At 39.6% G+C, this 19,731-nt stretch overlaps 1 long non-coding RNA gene across 1 annotated transcript in view; it reads right to left on the bottom strand.

Moving 5' to 3' along the window:
- The window catches only part of LOC126481460 (uncharacterized), a 122,558-nt gene that overhangs the window by 85,301 nt on the left and 17,526 nt on the right, over positions 1-19,731 (bottom strand). The window contains exon 3 of the long non-coding RNA XR_007587567.1: positions 11,827-11,919. This is a non-coding gene — a long non-coding RNA (uncharacterized LOC126481460). The remainder of the gene's footprint in view (positions 1-11,826; positions 11,920-19,731) is intronic.

Raw genomic sequence — 19,731 nt, 5'->3', positions numbered from 1 at the left:
CTGTTCTTACTTGTTCCATGTTGTGGCTTGGGTGTCGCCTTTGCGGTTGAGACAGCAGGAGCCTGTTGTTGTGCCGTCAACTGTTTTGATGTCATTTGCGTCATCTGCAGGTCAGATTCCTTCGTTGCTATGGTGTCCTCCCAAGTGGGTACACTGAGGTTATCTACCCTTTGGCATGCATGAGAGGTCAGACGTCCTTGTATTCCCAGGCAGATTGGATGAGTTGTGACTTGCATAAATCCACAGACAATGCATGTTTTGCCAGGAAATCAGCACCTAGTATAGTTTGGTCGATATCGGCCATAATGAAGGTCCAGTTGCATTTATCTGGTAGCCCAATGTCCACTGCCAGTGTTTTCTGTCCATATGTGTGGATGACTGAATCGTTGACTGCCTTAAAAGTGGTCTCTTCAGCACGTTTGTCTGAAGGGAAGAAATTTACAGGCAGAGTGCTGACATCTGAGCCGGTGTCAACCAAAAACATCCATCCTGTAGATCGATCAGGAACGAAAAGTCTTTGTGAAGCCCCGTACCTTACAGCTGTGGGAGAAGTTGATCCGCATAATGTAGACTCGTGCTGAAATGGGGGTGTTCTCCTCCCATGCGTCTGTGAGTTTAGGCGCAGTTGCTTGTTGTCACGGTTGGCTGCACCTAAAGCAGGCCGTGGGATGCATTTGGGTGTGAGCACGGCGCCTTACACTTCGTCATTTGTGTGCCGAAACCCTGTTGGAACCAGCAATAACTGGTGCCGTTGTTTGCGTGACGCAGCGAGCGCGTCGGCTGGCGATGACGCGTGTGTGTGTCAGCCGCCGCAACATCGCGTGGCTCTAGCCACTGCAGCTGGGCGGTCAGCTGATCGATGCCAGTGCGGAGAGATCAGAAATCTTTGGTCGTGTCTGGCGCTTGTCATGCGGTCGTGGCAGCACAAGCTGCAGGTGCTGCGTCGATCGGCTCTGGCCGTGCTAGGTTGGTGTCATTGGCCGAGGTGGTTGCGGCGGCAGCCACTGTGATGCACGAGTCGAGCAAGGAGTGCGCTCTATCGGCCACTTGCAGCAACTTGCTTTATGGCGGGCCCACGTAAGCAATTAAGGTTAAGCACATCTGCAAAGGTAACTGCTGTTGCCAGATGTGTGCAAATAATGTGTCTGAGATCACAGAAGTCTCCACCATAGCACGTAAATGCTGGTAAAAGTCTGAAGGTGACCTGTCACCGCATTTCTCATGGTACAGGAGCTGTGTTATCTGCTGGTCCACAGGTTTTGTGCAACGCAAAATCAACACCCCACTCCCACAATGGTATGAAGGATGCCTGCATGATTTGATCATTATGCAGTACTGGCCTTGCATGCTGAATAATTTGTTGATGATGTTCCTGAACGCTATGAAGACATATAAGGGAGACATGATGAACATTAATCACGGAAAGTGATCAATGAAGAAATAAAGTCTTTGCAACTTAATGAGATATGGGAGTTGACTGAGTGCTGCCCAGAGAAGATACCTATTGATAGCAAATGGGTCTTAAAAATTAAATGAAATCAAGATTGAGATTTTGAAAGATATAAGACAAGGCTTGTAGTCAAGGACTGTGCTCAGAGGAAGAGAGATGATTATGATGGGACATATGTTCCTCTTGCACATTCGGCTATATTGAGAACCCTAGTGTCCATCATCATTGAAGAGGACCTATTTACACACCAAATGGATGTCAAAAAACCTTTCTGCATAGGAGGCTATAAGAAGATATATTACGGTGTCATAGGTCAAAAAAATCAAATCTTCAAATTAAAACAGGCCTTGTTTAGACTGAAACAGCCTCCTTGTACATGGAAGACAACATTTGATACTTTTGTCAAAAGTATTGAACTTAGACAGACTAACGTTGACATGTGTTTGTATGTCAGTAATTTTGGAGACAGTAGAAAGTATCTTTTAATATATGTATATGATATTACAATTGCTGCAAGTAATTGTGATGAGATTAACAAAATTAAAAGAGCCTTGGAAAAAAGATTTTTAATGTGAGATATGGAGAAACTTAAATCATTTCTTGGCACTGATTTAAAAAAGTCAGATTACAGAATGATTAGAAGGCAACCTACATACTTCTAAAAAGAATTGGAACTTTTGACATGAGTAAGTGTAGCCCAGTTAAGACAGCAACAGTGACCAAAACAATAACAGAGAGCAGATCACAGGTGAATAATGACCAAGGTTATGTATGTGAATCTAAACCATTCTGCCGGTTGATAGTTTGTTTAATGTATGCTATGCTTACAACAAGACCAGACCTGAGCATAGCAGCAAAGTAATCAAAGGACAGCCATTGGAAGGGGCTTAAAAGAGTACTAAGATATATTAAAGGAACATTGAATTTTGGTTTGCACTATGGAAGAGCAGGAGGTGAGTAGGTTCTCTGCTAAGCAGATGCAGATTTTGGCAATGGAGAAGATAAGAAGTCTATGCCAGGATTTCTTTTGCAGTTACATGGAAATACTGTTTGTTGGACAGTAAAACATCAAAGCTGCGTGTCATTTTCTTCAACTGAAGCTGAATATGTAGCATTTCCCATGGCAGTATCCACACTTCTGTGGCTAATTCAACTAGTGACTGATGTGGGCCTCAAGGTCAACAATCGTGTATGAATTCTTGAAGACAACCCACCTTGTATTCATTTGCTTGAGAGATGGGATCATTGAAGAATGAAACACAAAATACTGAATATAACTTTGTCAGTGACTATGTGGCCAAAGGAATTATTGATGTATGTTATATAAGTACACTCCTGGAAATGGAAAAAAGAACACATTGACACCGGTGTGTCAGACCCACCATACTTGCTCCGGACACTGCGAGAGGGCTGTACAAGCAATGATCACACGCACGGCACAGCGGACACACCAGGAACCGTGGTGTTGGCCGTCGAATGGCGCTAGCTGCGCAGCATTTGTGCACCGCCGCCGTCAGTGTCAGCCAGTTTGCCGTGGCATACGGAGCTCCATCGCAGTCTTTAACACTGGTAGCATGCCGCGACAGCGTGGACGTGAACCGTATGTGCAGTTGACGGACTTTGAGCGAGGGCGTATAGTGGGCATGCGGGAGGCCGGGTGGACGTACCGCCGAATTGCTCAACACGTGGGGCGTGAGGTCTCCACAGTACATCGATGTTGTCGCCAGTGGTCAGCGGAAGGTGCACGTGCCCGTCGACCTGGGACCGGACCGCAGCGACGCACGGATGCACACCAAGACCGTAGGATCCTACGCAGTGCCGTAGGGGACCGCACCGCCACTTCCCAGCAAATTAGGGACACTGTTGCTCCTGGGGTATCGGCGAGGACCATTCGCAACCGTCTCCATGAAGCTGGGCTACGGTCCCGCACACCGTTAGGCCATCTTCCGCTCACGCCCCAACATCGTGCAGCCCGCCTCCAGTGGTGTCGCGACAGGCGTGAATGGAGGGACGAATGGAGACGTGTCATCTTCAGCGATGAGAGTCGCTTCTGTCTCTGTGCCAATGATGGTCGTATGCGTGTTTGGCGCCGTGCAGGTGAGCGCCACAATCAGGACTGCATACGACCGAGGCACACAGGGCCAACACCCGGCATCATGGTGTGGGGAGCGATCTCCTACACTGGCCGTACACCACTGGTGATCGTCGAGGGGACACTGAATAGTGCACGGTACATCCAAACCGTCATCGAACCCATCGTTCTACCATTCCTAGACCGGCAAGGGAACTTGCTGTTCCAACAGGACAATGCACGTCCGCATGTATCCCGTGCCACCCAACGTGCTCTAGAAGGTGTAAGTCAACTACCCTGGCCAGCAAGATCTTCGGATCTGTCCCCCATTGAGCATGTTTGGGACTGGATGAAGCGTCGTCTCATGCGGTCTGCACGTCCAGCACGAACGCTGGTCCAACTGAGGCGCCAGGTGGAAATGGCATGGCAAGCCGTTCCACAGGACTACATCCAGCATCTCTACGATCGTCTCCATGGGAGAATAGCAGCCTGCATTGCTGCGAAAGGTGGATATACACTGTACTAGTGCCGACATTGTGCATGCTCTGTTGCCTGTGTCTATGTGCCTGTGGTTCTGTCAGTGTGATCATGTGATGTATCTGACCCCAGGAATGTGTCAATAAAGTTTCACCTTCCTGGGACAATGAATTCACGGTGTTCTTATTTCAATTTCCAGGAGTGTATGAAGGAACAACTGGCTGATTTGTTGATGAAGCCATTACCCAGTGAACAGTTTGAGATGTTGCAAGAGCATTTAAATGTTGTCAGCATGGATTTGGAGTTGTTTGAATTGAGGAGGAGTGTTGAGGGTTTCAATTCATGTCTCTCAATTTTCTTTACTTTTTACTTTTTTTCAGTATGTTCCTCTTTCCTTTTTGATGGCAAGTCTGCATTAATATCTTTTATTTTGTTGTTGATATGTGGTTGCTACATGTTACAGTTTCTTGTGATTATTGAGAAGTAAATACAAGTTATCTGCAGTTCATCAAATAAATCATTATTATTACAAGTAAACTGATTATCTGGCGCCTAAGGAATTCCCACAACTCTAAATTTATCAAGCAGTGATCCACAATCCATCAGTTGTAGACCCCAGCCACAATTTAAATATCCTGCTGTATAGCATCAACATACTGTATAACTAAAAGCCACAGTTCTCTAATAGCATCATTATTTGAGAAAACAGCAATAACAAAGTACCTCAAACAGAATGAACTCCTCCATACTAGTTAGCTATGGTTATAAAAAAACAGTCATGACCATCCCAACTTCCACATTTTTTTAGTGACACAGCTATATACTAAGGCAGTCTGGTAGTCATAGTATTTCTTCACTTTCAAACAGCATTTGACTCAATATTACTCTACTGCTTGTTAACAAAAATATGATCATATGTAATATCAAATGGATATTGTGACTGGATCGAGGATTTAATGGTAGACAGGACACAGCGTGTTATGTAGAATGGAGAGTCATTGACAGATAACTAAATAATTTCAGATGTGTCCTAGAAAATTGTTTTTGGATTTTTGCTATTTATTGTGGTCTCAAATCCCATCAGCATCTCAACAATATGACTAGCCAGACTTTCCAGTAGATTTTTATATAAATGACCTAGCAGACATTATTATTAGTAATCTTGGATATTTTGCAGATCATGAGTTACCTATAATGAAGTACTGCCTGAAAAAAACAGCTGCACATAAATTCAGTCAGGTGTTAATAGACTCTCAAACTGTTAAAAATATTGGCAACTTGCTTTAAATCTTCAAAAATGTAAAAAGTATGCACTTCACAAATGCAACAAGATGATATCCTTTGGTATCCTCAGTCTCAGTTCCTGTGTTATCTGTGAATGACTTTGGGCTTACAGATAACCCATAAATAAGACCCCATATGCTTCGGAATTTGTAAGATGGCCATAAATAATACTAATCCATGGTAGTCATTGAAGGCAATACAGATTGTTCTTATCATAGCCAAGCACAATTTATTTAGTATATTTCTGTCTACACCACTAGCGTATGTTTTACATGTATCGTGCAGTTGTCACTGTTTCTTTATAGAGACCGTATACCATGAATGATCCCTCCATCATGAACTATTCTCCAACGTATATATCTATCAGTACTTGGTCAACCATTCTTCTAAACTTGAGCCACGGTTCCTCTACAGGCTCCTCATCAGAAATAAATGTTTTGATATACACCTCGAGCTATGGCTTTACTGCTTCATTGTCTACTTTACTGACTGTATCAATCTTCCTAGATGCTTTAGTTACTTTTTGTACCTTGGTGACAATAGTTGCAATAATACTTTCATGGCCACTGATACTCATTCCTGTGTGGCCCACCTCAAGGAGATAAGGTCTATTTATTATCATTAGATCTAATATACTTCCAATATGAGTGATTTTCCAAGCAATTTATTCTAATCAGTTTTCAGAAAAAGCATTTCCTACTGTTTTTCTGAATTTCTTGTCAAGCTCACCAATTATAAATCTGTAATTATCCCAATCGAATGTTGTAAGTCTCAATTCTCCTCAAATGATGACTCTATGACTGGGAACATATGTCCTTGCAGATGAGTCTGGTGCTCCATAGAAGGATTAAATTGTATTTTTATGCCAGTTCTTGTGTGCAACCCACACACAGTCAGCTAACCACACAGCACATTTGATGTGTAGGGCACCACTGAACCACTTAGGGGGACGCTACAATTCTCAACGTTGTGCATCAAGTCCAAGAAGTCACAGCCTAGCATGTCACATAATTTTATAAAACTATTGTTTAGGCCTTCCACTCAAGTCAAAATCAGGGGCCACTATCAGTTCTGACGACAATGCTGAAAATTGTGTGATTCACTGAATTTCTGTACGCCAGACTTGTTTCATCAATCTTCTCTGCCAATGACTCAAACACAGAAAACACATAATTCATTTCAACATGTGTCACAGTCTGTAACCAACAGTGCCCTGACCCTATCATTGTAACACCTTAGCAAAAGATACAGGCAATAACCCAAGAATATTCTGGTCCTATATAAACTTTCTAAGCAGTATAAGGCTTCCACCTGGTCACTTGTTGATCTGTCTGGTCTGCCAGTTGAAGATAGCGAAAAGAAACCTAAAGTTTTAAATTTTGCATTTAAGATAGCATTCACATAGGAGAATTGAACAAACATACTATCATTTTTACCAGTGAACATAGTAATAATCATCCTTGGCATAGAATAATGAAATGAATGTATGGCATTTTTTGGCTGGGATATCCCCTTCCAGGGTTTGGCCACCTGGTGCAAGTCGTTTTAATTGACACCACTTCAGTGACTTGGGTGTCAATGATGATGAAATGATGGTGGAGGACAAACACACAACACCTAGTCCCCTGCTGGGAATTGAACCCAGGCCCCTTGCATGGTAGGCGGTACTGCTACTGCTGTGCTATGGAGGTAGACCCCTGGGATAGGGAAACAACTGAAAGAGTCACCAGTCTGGATCAAATTCCAATTCAGTTTACCAAAGAGTACTCTTTGGCCCTGGCCTCTTACTTAATTTGCATTTATCATGAACCTCTCACCCAGCACAAAGTCACAAATAACTGGAAAAAAGTGCACGTGACTCCTTTACATAAAAAGAGTAAAATAATGGACCCACAAATTTATGTGCAAATATCCCTAACATTGGTTTGCTGCAAAATTCTTTATCATATTCTCAGTTCAAATTTAATAAACTTTCTTTAGACTGAGAAGCTTATGGACACAAATCAGAACAGTTTTAGAAAGCATGGCCTGTGTGAAATTCAGCTTGCTCTTTCCTCATGATATACAGCAAACTACAGATGTAGGGCAAGAGGCAGAGTCCACATTTCCTTATTTCCAGAAAGCATTTCACATGGCATCACACTGCATGAAGGTACGAGCATATGGAATAGGTTCCCAGATATGTGAGTGGCCTGAAGACTTTTTAAGTACTAGAACCCAGAAAGTTGATCTTGATGGGAAGTGTTCATCAGACATGAGTATTGTCAGGATTGCCCCACAGAAGTGTGGTAGGACTCTTGTTATTTTCTACATACATTAATGACCTGGTGGGCTAGGTGGGCAGAAATCTGGGGTTGTTTGCTGATATTATGGCATACGGTAAGGTGTCAAAGTTCAGTAACTGTAGGAGGATACAAGATGACTAAGACAAAATTTCTAATTAGTGTGACAATTGGCACCTAGCTCAAAATGTAGAAAAGTGTAAGTTACTGTGAGTGAATAGGTAAAAAAACTGTAATATTTGGATACAGTGTTAATGATGTCTTGCTTGATACTGTCATGTTGTTTAAATATCTGGGCATAACGTTGCAAAACAATATGAAATGGAGCAAGCATGTGAGGATTGTGGTAGAGAAGCAAGTGGTTGACTTCACTTTCTTGGGAGAATTTTAGGAAAGTGTGGTACATTTGTGAAGGAGACCACATACAGGTCACTAGTGTGACCTATTCTTTAGTACTGGTCAAGTGTTTGGGATCCGTACTAGGTCAGGTTGAAGCAATTCAAAGATGGGCTGCTAGATTCGTTACCGGTAAGTTTGAACAGCACACAAGTGCTACAGAGATGCTTCGGGAACTCAAATGGGAATCCCTGGAGGGAAGGCAACATTCTTTTTGAGAAACACTTTTGAGAAAATTTAGAGAGCCAGTTTGAAGATGACTGCAGAATGATTCTACTGCTGCCAACATACATTGTGCATCAGAACCATGATACTGGAAATTAGGGCTCATATGGAGGCGTATAGGCAGTCATTTTTCCCTTGCTCTATTTGTGAGTGGAACGGGAAAGGAAATGACTAATAGTGGTATGGGGTACCCTCCCCACCACACCGTACAGTGGTTTACAGAGTATGTATGTAGATGTAGATGTAGATCCTCAGTGGCCAACAGAACAATCTCTTCAGATAGTTGAATGAAACCCAAAGCATAAAAATGGAGTGTACAAGACCTGTACTTCACCTATTATGTATTTGTGGTTATTGTTCAGGCAATGTTCCTCAAAGGCTGAATCAGGCTTCTTCAATCTCCAGCTTCTAGATGTTCTTTAAGCCTGGTGCAGGTTGACCTCTCCCATCTGTCCAATGAAGCAAGACTGATATTCACAGCATATGATTTTATAAACCCCATGTTTTGTGATGACTGGTTGTTTGTCTTTTGAATTGAACAAGCAACTACCTATTGTCTGAGGGACACAGAGAAACCCTTTGCCTTCCAAATGTTACTTATCCTGTTTCAAACAATGGAAGATCCAGGATGGAATGTAACAATTGTTATTTATCCTATTTGATGTTTTCCCTATAAAAGATAATCTGCACCATTTCTTTTCCAGTTTGTCTGTGTTTTTCATTGGGGACAGTAGGGACTTGGCTTGCTACTTCATCTTTTTACCTAAACTTTTATCAATTATGTTAGGGTTAAATTCATTAGTTGTGGTTATTATTTTTATTGTATTAAGTTCCTGGTCAAAGTCTTCTTGGGACATAGGGACAGGAAGAGGATCATGTGGCAGAACACTACATGTTTATAGGTTGTCAGATGTTGGGAAGAAGCATTGAAGGAGTCTTTTCAATAAATTTAAAATTTGTGGTTACTATCTTCTATCTTTAAGCTAATCTCCAGGAAATTTATGCTGCTGTCTCATTCCCCAAATAACTAAGTGTCCAGGAACCCAAACAGATGATGTACTGGAGCCAGCACCAGTGAACGAATGAAGGCATTCATGAATCTGCTGTGCTGAAGGGTATTGCAAATTTCACAAGGGCTCTAGAAAGTGCTGAGGGAACCAGGCATACAACAGATTTAGTACTTCGATGTCACCAGATGTATGAAGTAACCTAAAATGATATCTAACAACCTCTTCACTGACAACAAAGGCACACCCCTTATCGCAGTCATCCTTAGAGCAATTGGTGTAAATAAATGAAGGTGCTCTGCCCAAAAATGCATACAAAGCTGCACAAGTGTCCAGCAAATGGTTGAACCTGGAGTAGTGTTCTTAGGAAAAGAAGTAAGTCCAGTGTTGGTGCAGACCGCTGAATGGAGCCAAGGGGACAAAATACTTCACTCCATTGAATGCAGCAGGTAATGCAAGGTGAAGTTTTTGTTGTAGAACATGAGAAAAAACTCTGGGAGGCAATAAGGAAGCAGGGCTCACCTTATATTAGCAGACAAAGGAGTTATCAAAAAAAGGAGCTTAAGATCGGTGGCTGGACATAGAGGTCAACCAGCATGTGCATTTACAAAGGTCTTACTGCAGTAATAACAGTGGTAATTCTGCGGTTTCTGCTTAGAGGCTTGTAACTGGTCTGCTGGGGAATGAACCAGTAGCCAAACATATTCCACAGTAGTGAATCATGTTAAGGTAACATAAAATGCATGGTCATGCAGATGAATATATGATGCACCCATAGTTCAACCCCGTGGGGTGGGTGCCACTTAGAATGTGCAGGACTTTCAGAAAATGGACACAGCATTCTGCCAAGTAGGATGCATCATAGATTCAACATAGTTTTCTATCAAGTATTAATCCCTGTTAATCCCAAGAATTTTATTGTTTTGATCAATGGATGAGCACTGGGACTGAGATGTAAGGACAGTGGGAGAAACAAACTTGGTCTGTTACATTACAAAGATTACAGCTTCTCTTTATGAACGAAATCAACTAAGAATTAACCCAAGACAAGGATTTTGTATTACAAACAAGTGAAAAATCTGTGACGAAATTTACCGATTCTTAGAAGTTACTTGAAAGTTTGAACCTCAAACTTTTGTTTTAGTATGATTATGCTCACTAACTTACTTGAAAATAGCAAAAATTTGCCATAAATGGTGTTGTTGATGGAGGAAACCGAATGTACCTCAAATGAGAATACTGCTAACAAAATGTGTAGACAGCTGAAATGTAGTTCATGGTAGTATAGTATGAATTAGGTTTTTCATGGCACTGAACATTTGAAGAGCTGACACACGTAATATCAGTCATATACAAAGGAAAAACTGGTACATAGCTGGCATATATGAAAAGAAATGCAAAACTCGAGGTTTTGTGACACTTTCTACACTAGCGTGCCAGAGATAACTGCTGTAGTGGCAATTCATCCTACTAAAACAGAGAGTAAAATAAACATTAGATCCTGTGCTCTGACTACTGCTTTCCATAATCTCTGTATATGATCTGCCAACAATTATGCCACACAGATGGTATTAAGTTTGACACACATGGTAGAGACTCAGACACAATAAAGAATGATACTGATTAACACTTGAAAGTTTCCAGTACATGGTTCAGAGTAAATGAATTACAAATTAATCTTTCAGAAACGGTAAATATTCTTTTTAGTCTATGGAACAATGACAACCTGCTGCTTCAGTATAACTTCATTGTATTCCTCTAGATCCCTAATTAACATAGGAGATGTGTGCAAATACATACGTACAATATGTGAAATTTTCTACCATTTTTTTTCTTTTTTTGTTAAAATTTTCATAAATGGAAACCATTTGATTAATAGGAAAATTCTATACTAGCTTGATTTATATATGAACAAGTGTAGATAGTTGTGAGTATTGGTAAACATGAGTAGAAAGACCATTCTGAGAGTTAGTTCTATCTTCATTATGTTTGAAGATTTGTTACAGAGCACATTCTGTTGTAGCTGTTTTATTTATTTGCCTGAGATATTCCTTATGGACTCTGTGTGGTGAGGAGAACTTAAGCACTGTGCCTGATAGCATTACAGGTGTAGCAAAGAGACCACTAAACCATATGTGGCTCCAAGGAATAGCAACAATGAGAACATAATATACTACAATAATGCCAGTATACATGGAATCCGACACATGCCCATTACTAATCTCTAGTCTGATGTACATCCAACATGTAATAAAGTTCAATTGTAACTTTTAGTTGTCCGAATACTGATTTAGTAGACACTGGCATTGAATCAAGATTTAAGATTTTGTCTAGTCAGGAGTTTGATGACTACTATAAGGCAGATGTGTAGGTTATTTCCAACACACGTATTGTCTGAATTCTCACATGCCCTATGGTGCAGTTACACCATGTAAATAAAATTACAACATGAATTCCATGGAAATGTTTGAATATGGATAAGCAAACAGACATAAATTAAAGGTCTTGGAACTGTAACACTGACATGTGCATCCTAATAGTATTTTTTACTAATAATAAAAAACAGTTCCAAATGAATTGTGATTCACACAACCACAATACAAGACACAAAAATAATTTTCATGTGGATTTTACCTCTTTTTGTCCCATGTTCAGACTTGGGTTCTATATTCTTGGGCAAAGGTCATCAACAAGCTCCCATATGACAAAGCAAGAGCATGAGAATTCCTACAAATTAAAACAAAAATTAAAAGCATATCTCATTAGCCACTATGTCTACAGATTATGTTATTATTTAGATTTTAAAAAAGGAAGCTTCCTATAAGCTATGAAACAAGAAGCAATTTTCACTGTAAACATGCCCCTTTTGTCATTATACAAAGTTATTCAATGTACTGTGCTATATATCTATGTGGTCATGTAGATTTCAGTCAACTAATTGAATGTAACAAACAGCTATTTAATCTATATCAGAGTAGAACCTGTTCTAGTGGTTTAATCATGTTAAACACAAGTGGTATTCTCTTTAGCTATGAAACTTACATTATTTGACTGCTAACGTCTAAAGAATCCATATGACATCAAAAAATCCATATGACATCAAATAACCCATAAATTTCAAAATATTGAAGAACTGAACTCTGTTAAATTTCTAAGGGTAAATTCAAGTAAGAAGTTTAACTGTAATACTCATCTTTAGTAGCTAGTAGTGAAATCATGAAACCTTTCACTTGAAATGCAAACATCACATAGTAACAATGACATACACATGTGTAAAGCAGCATACAACAGCTGTTTTGTATGAGTAATATAGGAGGGAATAGATTTTGGGAAAGTTGTTAATGTATTGTGCATACTGAACCTCCAGAAGAAACCATCAAATCATCCAAATCCTGGAACTTTAATCAGTCTCCTTCATACACATCCAAGAAATCATTATATTTAAATATAATGAACCAAAATTATTCAAATAAGATTAATTTTCTTGTTCACACAATAGACAAAATGGAGCTTTGTTTCTACTTCCTGTTTACCAATTAAAATTATATTCCCAGAAATCCCTCACCCCCCCCCCCCTCCCAATATACGGGCTTGAAAATTTACAAAAATGAAGAAACCAGAACTTTAATCCTTTGACATCTCTAAACATGGCCCAAATGTGTTTACACACAGTGCCTTGCTGGCTCTCGTGTACTCTAGAAATGTTAAAACTCACGTGTACATTGGACACGTTTACAGTACAGTGCCATAGTTGTACACTGAATACCTTTTCTGAGTTAAGCCTGCTCAGTTGGATTCCTTGAATGCATTAGCTGCTGTGGTCTTCTGATGCTTATCTTCGTGTTTAGATACTGGCTAGTGTGTTAAATACCATTTCGTTAAGAAAATATCATGCTGCTGTGATTATACAGAGAAATAAGTCTTGCAAATTCCCACTCCCTCTGTCTTCCACCTATAGGCTCTCAGGTTTTCGATTCTCATCTGGTGCAGTCCCCAACAATCAGTCTTTCTTTCTCATCCCGTCCGGTAAGTCTCCCCTGACCCGGGGTTCAGGGCGACTTTTCTGAACTGTTCCCCATTCCCTAAACCTCTCCTGTCCTTTTACTTCACCCCACTACCCTCCCCTTCAACTCTTCCACCAGAAGAAGGAGCCACTGGCTCCAAAAGCTTGTAAATGTTAAATCCTTTTGTTTCTGTTCCCCTGCTGCCGCTTGGTGAGTAGATTTTTTATCTATCCATTTACATTATATTGTCAAGAATTGATTATTTTCATTGTTACACTTTGAAAATGAGCTGTTCTATATGATGGTGATGACTCTTTAACAGAGCATCAGAGCAACAGACATGGGCTGTGCACATCACCCATCATAATACATCCATTTGTTTCTACATTACAAGAAAATACTTCAGAATCTGAATTTCTGCTCTGTCTGTAATGACTTCATCATTGACTGGACACTAAACACTAATCTTCCTCCCTTAAGTGTCTGAAAGTGACAGTGAAATATTTGGGAAAAGAAAACACTTTGACAACATGTTTGACAAAACGAAAAGATATTTTCAACCATTTGGGCATGCGTTTAATGATTCAGCTACACAACACAAGTGTAGATTTGGCAAGATTCAAGAATTCCTTCATTTTTACAAATACTTGTAACATATGATCTGATGAACTACATCACAGTGAAAGCTAAGGTATTTTTTTTTATATACCAAGAACCAGGAACAGTTCATTCTCAGTTGTCAACATAGAAAGAAATGGTATTTTAGGAACTATATTTCTTCATTGCTATATATCTGTTTTTAATTTGCATGAAAAATCTGAAAATTAGTGATGACCAATCCAGAGATTGGCCTTTAACACCAGTTTTCAGTGAATTTACATCCAAACACTGTTTTCTCAGAATGCTTCACTTTAGTGACAAATTTTATAGTGCCGAAGGAGAGAGGTTACTCAAAATCAGAAATATTCTTGACTAAGTTCATACAACATTCCATATCCCATTTCATCCATATCACAAGCTCTGTTATGACAAATGCCTATTGTAATTGAAAGACACAATTATCTTTCAACAATGTATTCAGTCCTAATACAGTGTGTTTGGAATATAAATATTGGTGCTGTGTGATTGACAAAATTAATATGCTCTGGATTTCATTGTAGAGGCACAACAACGAGGCAAAGGCAACAAACTGGCAACAACTGTGCAGTCATATCTGTGATGGGGACACACTTTTATGTTGGTAATTCATATTTTGACCCAGACCTGTTCCTCTTGCTTTTATAACCATTAAAACACCACACTGATACTTCTAGTAGGGATAGGGGCAACATACCGCAACTATAGGGCAAACTGAAATGAGGAAAAATTCATTTTATATCCACTAACATAATGACTGCCATGAAATGGTGTAATAGAAGTGTGGGTGATGAGCACCTGTAATATCACAGAAATGTTTGAGCTGGGAAAGACTGATATGAAGACTTGTAAAGAATCAAGACACTGCAAATTCTTGCAGATTACAACTCAGATATATGAGCAGTTCACCTAACTGATATGCTACTGAGTTCAGTCAAATCAGAGAAGAAGACTTTGAGGTGATGGAAAAAGTTTTGTCTGTCTCTTCTAAGAGATATCACTAAAGCTTACACTGCAGAACAGTTGAAAAGCTAGCAGAGGAAGATAATCTGATGATGAGAATAAACTGTGATTTACTGGGAGGCACTTTTCAAACATCGCTGGGGGAAGACACTAAAAAAAGGTGCACCAGTGCATAGACATGCAGTCTGCTTGAAACAGAATGTGTGGCAAGAAAGCAAATATGAATACAGAACATGCAGTGTATCACCGTGTGCTGTACAATATTTCTAGGCTTACCACATACAAAATTAGTGCCACTGATAACCCCGCAGCAAAAATTAAATTATGCTGTTACTTCTCTAAAACTAAATGAAAACTTTAAAATAAGTATTTAAAATCTACATAATCAAGAAAACAAGTTTAGCAACTCTGAGTTTGTGTAGTAATTCATCTGAGAGAAGCTTCAAAGCCAGAAACTGTAGATATGCAAATAACTCACATATTCATTGTATTATATATCTACAGCTTCATACATACTCTGCAAATCACTGAAGTGCACAGCACAGAGTACTTATAATAATACAGTGATTCAAACAAACCTGTGACCATTTGTACCATTCTTCTTTGTATATGTTCAATATCCACAATTAGCTCTGTTTGAAAAAGCTCTCACACACTTGGACAATACTCTGGGTTTGGTTACACAAGTTATTTGCAAGCCATCTCCTTTGTTGACAGACTGAATTTCCCTAGTTTTCTATCAATGAACTTAAGTCTACCATCTGCTTTACCTATGACTCAGCCTTATGTGATCACTCCATTTCATATCCCTGCAAGTGTTACACCCAGATGTGTGTACAAATTGACCAATTCTATTTGAGACTGATACTGTAGTCAAAAGATACTATGTTGTTTTTATTTTGTGAAGAGCACTAGCCTTCTTTGAAAGCTATTTAGAACAGATATTTCAGGTGATGAGTTATGACAGTAATATGTTAGATCTAGTAGCAACAAATAGGCCTGACCTGTTTCGAGACATTTTCACAGAAACTGGTACCAGTATCATAGAGTAATTTCTTTCTGTGGTGCTCAATTGTCCTGATGCAAAGGCAACAGAATTTTCTTGTCCATTGACCTCCAAGCTGAAAAGGGCATAGTTTTATGCTTCGCATGACAATATAAATTCTTTCTGGAAGTCTGGAGACATCAAAACTGGACTGGATGTCAACACATTCTTTAATTTGCCAAATGCTCCCTGACATACCGACAACCACGCAAACTTAACCCTTTTCTTCATCAATCATGTAAGCAATCTTGTAACATGTGCAAATCCCTTCATGAACCTCCTACATAATTTGTGAGACTGAGGAAAGATTGTAACTCCCTAGTAGTTTGTGATACTGGAAAATCTTGCACTGCTTGCAGCAACCTTGGATCAGTCATTACACTACCCTTACCTATGATGTGGCCCAAATAGTTAAATTCCTCCAGCACAAAGCAACATTTTTCAGTGTTGAGTGTGCGACGTGCTACCTGTAGTCTGCCGAATACTTCTTTTATATGTTGTCTATGTTCCTGCATATCTAATGAATGGATGATTATCTCATCAAGACATAATAAGCACTGATGTGATTTCAATTCTCTCAGTACTCCATTCAGCAACTGTTGAAAATGTCGCTGGCACATTTTTGAACCCAAAAGGCATCCTCCTATATCAGTAATGACACCCATTTGCTAAAAAAGCTGGTTTTGGTTTGTCTTCAGGAGCCGCTTCTCACTTATGGTATCTGCTCTTTCCATCCAATGTCGCAAAACACTTGCATTTGCCTAGATTATCTATGGTCTCCACGATATTCAGAATAGGGTATGCATCTTTTGTAGTCTTGTTATTCAAATAGAAATAATCGCAACAAAACTGATACTTCTGCAAACTGTCCATATACTTCTTAGGTACAATTACAATTCCTGCCTGCCAGGCACTATAACTTTTTCTATTATTCTGTCTGATAACTATTGATCTATTAATTCTTCTAGAACTGGTTGCAATGACCTTGGCATTCCAGTACTTCATTTTCTGTTGGAATCATGTGTTGTGTTACTGGCATGACAAGCAACAGCCCTCTCAGAAAAAGCAGATCCTGGAATTCTAGCAACAGGTCCTCCAACTGTGCTCTTTCTGCTCCTTTCAGATGCTTCAACTTGTCATGAAATGCTGTCCTAGCAGCATCCTGTGCTCCCTTATAATTCACACCTCCTATGTGGCAATCTTTCTCATCTGGAATCTTCAGTGTGAGTAATAAAGTTCCCTTCAACAACTTTCCATCTTTGGAACCAAGATTATCCACATTGACGGCCACCACTTTTCCTCCATTCCTTGCCTGTATGTGTACAATATTACGTTTCTCCTAAGAACATGCTGTGTCTAGTACTTCACTACCCCCCCCCCCTCCTCCCACCCCCATCCCCTGCTCCCCTAATGGTTCTATTACACATACCACACGTACTGTTAACTTTGGTTCTACATTCAACCTTAGTGATTTTCCAATGCCTTTCGACACACAGTCATGTGAATCAAGCCTTATTGCTATTGCTCACAGTTTAACTGGACTGTCCTGTGTACTAGACACTCCTTGCAGCAGATTAACATTGACAACAGTTTCCCCCACTTGGAATGTATTCCCACTCAGTTCCACTATACATAAATGAAGGTCAGTTATGGCATGATGTTGATGCAGAAAAGCTAACCCTAGGATCACACCATACTCCTAGCTTACATGACACACCACTTCCACACATTGGCTTAACTTGATTGTCCCAAGTGAAATATTCACCACTACTTACCACAATGGTTGTAAATTATTATCCTCTACCCCACATAAATCATATTGTGGTAGGCCCAGTGGCTCATACCCCAGCAATATTCTACTCTCTCTTCCATTCACAACACCTATTATGGCACATTCTGCCTCTGCACTCATTCTAACTGAACTTATTCCTACTGGGCACTCCTGTCGGTGGCCCTGCAGCTCCCTTCTTAGTTTAACAGGCCCTTCCTATTCCCTGGACAACCTCTACCATTATCCCAGTAACCTTGCCATACACCAAAACCTCCTCTACTGCCATTTCTACCAAATTGTTGGCGACTCCTGTCACTTCAGTTGGGCTGTGGGTTCCATAATTGGTAACACTGTCTTTGTACATGTCCCATTTGCCCACAATTAAGACACTTGAATTTCAATGTAAATGTGTAGTTCAACTCTGTTACCCCTGATGACCTGTTGATGCTGCTTTCAGTCCCTGTTACTTTCAGTCACTTACACTTGAGATTTAAAACTTTTAACTAAAATACAGGGTAGTGCCACAGCAATAGAAAAATATTTACTAACATGTATCTAATTCAGTATCATTTCACAAACATATGTTCCTTCCATAAAATACGTAACATAACTCAGTCATTTTTGATTAAATAAAGCAGTACTCACATTATCACAAGTTTTCATTGATGAATGAGTCTTTGGCACTGTAATAGTTGTGCAATCACTCCATGATTATGAAGAAAGAGCAACTGTTCTTAAAACTTGAAGCTGATATGGTAGTATCACTAGCAGAATTAGAACATTTGAGAGCTGCAGTTGGCAGCAGTACAGTTAGGAATGCAGTAGATCACTATGGGAGTGCTTACACACACAAAGAGTGGAATAATGTCACAAGCCACAGATCTTAATGAGTACTTCGTTGAAGAGTTCTTTGAGTGCAGCATTTCAGTGATATACTTGGAAACTGAAGATAGCAGTTCTTACAGCGTTATACAGGCAACCATCAGTTAATGATGATAAGGATAAGACTTAGAAGAAATAGCACGAGATGTAACTGCACGAAGGGATTTCAATACCGATTTGACCTCAGACAGTTCTGATTGAGGTCACCTAGAGTTACAGATGTCCAACTTTGGTTTGATCCTACAGTAACATTCCCAATGAAAACAGACAAACAAACTGCAACAGTGATTCATAATTTATTTCTAAATTGAACTGTCATTCATAATAAAATTGCAAACTCTATAAGAAATGGTTTATCTGACCATAATGATCAAATGGCAGCAGCAGAATGTCCCATCAACCAGGTATATCTACAAAAAGAAATATAAAAATTCACATAATTGTAAATGCTACCTCAGTTACACTACTCAGGGAGAATTTACAGGAAGAAAAATGGAAATAAGTTTACCAAGGATATAAAGAAATTTAATTTTTTTCTAAAAATGTGCTTACAATGTATAGCCCTAATGGAATTTCCTGGATGGAAAAATAGACAAAACAAAGTACAGACAGCCACTTGCCTATACAGGATTGGTGAGTGGCATACAGAAACACATACAAGAATACAGTTAACATTAGTGCTATAAAGCTAGTGATAACTGTATTGTATTAAGTGTTTCTGTGCACCCTGGACCAGTCCTCTATAGGTAAGTGGTCGCCTTTACCTTATTTTATATAATACGCTTACACCACTATACCTATTTTGCATTGCAATGTGCTGTCTTGAATCAAAGCTTCTAGTGCTAGGGAGAGAAAGAGAGAGAGAGAGACTGTTTTAATCAGAAGAATAGCTCTGATCGAAACTTAAAGACACACTACATGTAGTGTTGGAAAATTCTTCATTCTGTCACCAAAACAGCGATAATCGCGTACTTTGCAGGAAAAATTAAAAATTTTGAGAACAAAGGAAAGACAATCTGGAGCATTATAAGATACAAAATGAATAAACTCAAAAAGTCACATGATACTCAACTCCCTGATTACAGTAGCAGTGATACAGATGAAACAAACTTCAACTCACTGGCCACCAAATTTAATTAAGTCTTCCTAATATTACCTGAAAACACAGGATCCAAACATGTGTGATTATAAGTTTGACTGGATTAGCGCCAATCATAATTTGTTCTTAAAATACTTTA

This window comes from Schistocerca serialis, chromosome 5, assembly GCF_023864345.2.
Source record: "Schistocerca serialis cubense isolate TAMUIC-IGC-003099 chromosome 5, iqSchSeri2.2, whole genome shotgun sequence".
In the NCBI taxonomy this organism is placed as follows: Eukaryota; Metazoa; Arthropoda; class Insecta; order Orthoptera; family Acrididae; genus Schistocerca; species Schistocerca serialis.
Note: the sequence above shows the minus strand (reverse complement) of the source record. Positions and strands in the feature narration are given on the sequence as shown.